The sequence below is a fragment of the Microtus pennsylvanicus genome, chromosome 3 (genome assembly GCF_037038515.1).
Source record: "Microtus pennsylvanicus isolate mMicPen1 chromosome 3, mMicPen1.hap1, whole genome shotgun sequence".
NCBI lineage: Eukaryota > Metazoa > Chordata > Mammalia > Rodentia > Cricetidae > Microtus > Microtus pennsylvanicus.
The window spans coordinates 30,708,119-30,714,218 of NC_134581.1; positions in this window are offsets into that span (position 1 = coordinate 30,708,119).

Sequence of the window (6,100 nt, forward strand, 5' to 3'; positions counted from 1 at the left end):
GATCTGGTCTGTGCACTTTTCTGAAACTCTAGGAGCACTCATGGAATTTCCTTTCCTCTGACCTCCACTGCTTTCTTCAGACTCTGGGACTCGGGAATGCTTTCGCTACTTCTCTGTTTAGATTTGCTTTGCTTGGTTTATTTGTCTGGGGATGGGAGAGTTTGAGAATTTATCCCAGAAGCCCTCAAATCCCCAAGTTCCCCAGAGTACTTGTAGGGGCCACCATAACCAAACAATTCTGTTTTTCTTTATGGTGTTTTTGTCATTGAAGAACCCAGTAATATGAAGAAGTGTACCGTTTTACCCAATACTCCTTTTTCCCACTGATAGCCGCTTTCACTCTGCCTTGCCTTCTCTCAGATAAGGAAAAGACAACGCAAACATCTTGAATTAACACCCTGTAATGAGAGACTGTAAACTTCAACTCTTGGAACACACTCCCCAAAAGATTGCACATCCAAAGAGCTGCACTGTCCTAGGAGCCCCTCTTACCCTAGGTCATAAGTCTCAACTCCAGGAACCATGCTGCCCAGAGGCTGAAAATCCTGCACCCCTACACATGGCCCTTCTCTATGAAAAGATATTCAATGCCCCTTCTTGTGGTCCTGGCTAGTCAGGTTTTGTTCCCCATGGTGCTTGCTTGCTTTTTTTTTTAATAAAGTTGATTCTGGTTTATATGAAAGACCCCTGGAGTGAGGAGACTTTCACTCAAGTCTAGGGATAACACAACCCCCCAGGAACTCAAGAGAGACCGTCCTTGCTACAAGCACACGAGGTTTATTGATAGGACAGGAACCAGTGCACTGGGGCCAAAACTCATTTCCCAAGCAGGGGTAGAGGGTTCGACCCTGAGTAGCTGGGAGAAGGGGTACTTAAGGGAAGAAACCATAACCCAATAACCCAAAGGGGATAGGGAGGGCGTAATTGGAAAATTCCGAAAATACTAGTGATAATCACAAGGGGTAACTCCTTGTTTCTCAAGATTATAATCTAACTTTATGGTCAGCTAGTTCCTGGATTAGAGTCACTGAACCGGCTAACCTAGATTTTTAGTTCTTCTCTTCCTGCTAGATACTTTTGGCGCTACTCTTTCTGCTAGAGGGGTCTGAATTTATCCGGGTCTTTCATATAGACTTCGGTGATCTGCTCCCTATTATTTGCACAATTCCAGGACTCAAACAGTCATAATCACGAGAAAGCTGTTGTTGGGATGAATGGGTCTCTCTGACATGGAGTCTCCCCATAATTGTAATGGGTCTGGAGTCACTCAAAGATAGATTCAACATGACCATGAATTAATCTTAATAAGAGGAGGATTTATTAAATATTGGTGTTGGATACTCTTGGTGACAGGACTGTAGCTTGTAGTCATATCAACCCAGCCCAAAACCACAAGATTACATGTATTTTGTCTACTCGTAGGCCGAGTCTAATTTTAACATAGTACGCATTGCGGTTGTCCTAGTCTCTAAGCAAAGTAAGCAAGTTTGATTATAAGGGCAGAAATAGCAGTTCAGACTTGTTGAGTCAAACACAGACAAAGCTGAGATTCTATTAACATATCAAAGTGGATGCTGGCCACCAGGATCTTCATCCCTCATCTCTCAGGGTATGACTGGCATACTTGGCCCACTATCCTTAAACTTCTCCAGCTGGTGATCTGAGCTGCCCTTCCCTATATAATCCAACCATTTTCGTTACCTGGTCCATTCTTTGGTCTATCCTTTACCTCTTGGCCAGTTTCTTAGCCCAGGCTTCCCCTCTTGGTTGGCAGCCCCTATTTCCTCCCCTTTCTCTTCACGTGGCCCAGCTCAGTCTAGCCCTGTTCACTATGAACTCTTCCAGAAGTCTCTGCCTCTGGCTTGTGCTCCCCCTCTTATCTATAAAAAACCTTCTCCAACATACCAAGGAGCAGCCAGGACATTTTTATTTCTTTTATCTTTTTATTCACTTATGACCTCCTATCTTGCTAGAACAGCTAATTTTACAAGATCTGCAGGATTGGGGGTGGGGGGAAATAGACTGCAAAGGTACAGCCTGTACAAGTTAAGGACTTACAGGCTAGAGGCATTTTTTAAAACTTGTTTGGTGTTTTAACCATAGTAAGTCTAAACTTTAAATGTAACTGTTTACCATCCAGTTCTTGTTAAGTCCACTAAGTAATTGTGGGCTGTTTTTCCTATTTCCTTTTACTCCTCCCCATAGAAAATGACTACAGAATTCTTTTAATTTCTAAACAGATAAAAATTCTAGAGAGGGGCTCCTAGTTAGATTCCCTGACTGGCACACAGAGGGAGCAAGGTCAATGACTACATAATAGAGTTGGCAAACTTCCAAAGGGCTATTTTCTTTCTCACCCGCCTGACCCAAAACAAAACCCTGGCAGCTTAAAACAAGGGACTGGGGGCCATTTTCTCTTCTTGTGAGAGCCAAAGTTACATTCTGAGTTTTAATTGCTATGCTTTAGAGATCCCTGAAACAAAAATCCCTCTGACCAGCGAGCCCAAGGACAGCCGGTGCCTCAAATACAAGAGACTGTCAAGGGAGGTAACAAGCCACACATTTCTACTCCCTAAACAAGTTTGTCTGACCTGTCTGCACTGGCTGTGCTTGATCACATATGGGTGGGAGGTTTACAGGCAGGAAATATCCAGGCTGTACGCCTGCCCCTGATTGAACCTGATAGGACATACTTAAGCCTCTGCAAACTGTGACTTGGGCCACTTTTCTGGAAAACCAGAGAAAAATATGGCCAGAATCCATCCACCTGGCCAGTATTTAATTAATGCTTGCTTCAAATTTGGCTTTAAATTGTGGTAGTGGTCCTAGTCTCGAATGGTGGGATTTAACACTATCCTTAGGCCCCCTGCTTATGAACTTGCTTAACAAGTTCAAAACCTAATCAGAACTTGTTTACTCAGCAGTTGTGGGCCAGTCCTTCCTCCTGTCTTTCTTCAAACTGACAAACCCTTAATTAGGAAAGGAAGACTCTTTAGAGACTAAAAACAAACAAACAAACAAAAAAAAAAACAAAAACAAAAAAACAGGCCTTGGGAGGAGAGTGGGTTTTTTTGGCTTCCTGAGTTCCCCCTCTCCATTTTGGAGTATCTTTTCCTTCTTGTGTCTACTAGAACCCTGTGTTTTTCTTACCCCCAATAACCAGCAGCCTTTCCTCAAAGGCTGATTCTGCCAGCTGTGTTTGAGTTTTCTTCATCGCTACCTGTCAAGCTTGCCTGTTAGTTTTTTAACTGACATTGAAAATGAACCTGTAGCAATGGGACAGATTTTACTCCATAAAGAGTAAGTCATACCCTTAAATAAATTGAGAGACAACATTTCATTTGGAAATGAAAGCCACACCAAGGATGTAGTGGAATTGGTAGAGGGCATAGTAGGTCTGTCCTGTCCCTTTAAGAGACAAGTCCTGCCCATTCCCTTCCCTGTGCACCAAGGCAAGTGGATCTTCCTTCTGCTTCCAGCCTAAGCTCTCTTTTCCCATCTATTTCCTGAAAAGGTAGCTTCTCTTCTTTTTCCCCACTTTTCTCTCTCTGTTTCGCTTTCTCTCTGCCTCTCTCTGCTCTCCCCCCTTCTCTCATTCCCCTTTCCCCCTCCATAATCCACTAAATAAATACCCACCTTCTCTGCATGGCATGCCTATCCATGTCAGTCTCTCACCTGCCACATCTCCACATGGGCCTGGTCTCCTACCTGCCTGGGACCCACAGAGGCCGCAGGTGGTGCGACCAGCTGCCTCTTATTGTCTCCCACCCACCACTGCCCTAAACCACCTTTAGTGGCCCACTGCTGCCTCTGGGGGAACTGCACCACAGTCTTTTACCATTGCACATAGCTCTCCAAAAGGCTCCAGGTTCCACCCTCAACACCCCAGATGTTAGGAATATTTCCTAACGCAAGCTCTCTGCCGACGCAAAAATTCCCAATTGAGCCAAATCAAAACAAGCCAAATTAAGAAATATTCAGGTTTAATGGGAGATCTGTGCTCTCGGGTGGCCCAGAGGGGGAACCAGAAAGCCACAGAAACACGACCCCCAGGAGGAAGAAAGGCGTCTTGATGGGGTTTATTTTCAATGTGTTCCTCTTTTGGGGGGGATCACTTAAATACCCTGGGGATGGACCTGGCCTGCTGGGATTTGGAGGCCAGTCCAGGCCTGGGGGCTTGGATAGATGCGAGGGGCAGGGGCCTATGCTCCTAACCTGACACCAGAGATGGGGAAAACTAAGCTAGGGTGTAGTGAAACCATGCAACTAGATCACTCTGTGGGTAGGTAAAAGATTTATTGAAAAATCAAACTGCTGGATCTGTATCTGGGTAATTAGAACACAAATGGCAGAAAGAACCTTGCCAGTTTAAGGACACAGGTAGCAGCAGGTGGAGGGAGGCATGAGACACAGAACAGCCTGGGAATTAGAGCAGGGCAAGAGGAAAAAGAGAACTCTAACAGCCTACGAGCAAGACGGGGACTTTGATCATTTGCAGGCTCCTTTGGGTTAATCAGGAACTACACCATCATTGAGAGGGTGGATTGTCATGAGCCACCTTTTTGAGGTGACTCCTGCCGCAATCCTAGCCACAGTGGGTTTGTATGTTCCAGGGTAGGGGCATGAGGATTAGAAATGTTAGATTTGAAGAACAGCGATAAGAAAGAAACACAGAGACACAGGATAGTACCAGAAGGGCAACCCAGCACAAACTGAATGCTGAATTTTTAGTTCTGAGTTCGCCCATGATTAATTTCCCATATACTTCTATGCCCCAATACAGAAGGGGGGAAAGAAGACAAAAGACTGCTTTAACAGGATACAAAGGACAACCAGAACAGTTCCTTGCTCCAATCCTGAGACATCAAGCCATAATTCCAAAGTAAAGTATTTGATGTCTGGAGCAGTGAGCCCACCCTAGACTAAGTGTAGGCAGCCACTCCCTAAGTCAAACCTCCTATTTCAAAAGAAGGAGCAGAAGTATTCTCTGACCTTTGGTCAGGGTGAGACAGATCTACCTCTGTAGGCCATCTTAATGTCCGAAACACCAAGTAACCACACCCTAGGTCAGGATCTCTTGTTTTGTAGCCACACTTACTGTTAACAACTTTGAAATAGAAAATAAACAAACAAAAAAACCCCTCAAATTCTATGACCTTCAGACAAGGTGAAATAGCCTCACCTCTGTGAGGGCCCCCACAAGGAAATAATTGCTTTTCCTGTAATGATTTCTAAGGAATGAGGCCTTCAGGTTTCTGTGTATCCCCTAGCAATCCAACTGTTTACTGGGTCAGAGTCCAGCCTAAGCTGGCTCCATCCACACTGTCGTTTAGAATGTTGCCATCAGCACTGCCATTTGTAGGTCCACTTTGGACCTAACAAAAACAGGTTAAAATAGATCTATATGTTTTTATTTGGGGCATTTGACTATTATTGTAATCAATAACTGTTGAGGTTTATATATGTTCTATTTACTGAACATCTGAGCAGTAACCAATTTTTCCTAGAAATATTAGAATATAGGAGCTAAACATTCAATGAGAAAATAGCTTCAACATTGTGCCACTATGAAATTTTTTAAGTCTTTAAAATGAGTCTTCCTTGGGCAGAAAATTGTGACTTCCTTTATTCATTGGAAGTCACTTCTGGGTTGTCAATAAAAGTCTTATCAGGTGGGGTGTGGTGGCATAAGCCTTTAATCCCAGTATTCAGGGAGCAAAAACAGAAGAATCTTTGTGATTTCAAAGAGCTTGATCTATATAGCAAGTTCTAGAATAGCCAGGGCTACATTATGAGACCTTGTCCGCAAAAGGCACAAAGGGCACATATATACATACATACATATATACAAACATACATAAGATATATATACACATACATACATGGTATTATTATTATATATTGAACTCTATTATCACTATGTAATGAAGGTATTATTTGGTAGAAAAGTATATAAATAGAATTACATAACTAAGCTGAATTTCTAGAAAACACAGTTATTGTTTCCTTAATAATAACTATACTGAATAATAGTTAATTCTAAGGTAAAGGAAACAGAAAGTTTTTAAGGCTTTAAATAGTATTTATAAATAACATCAAG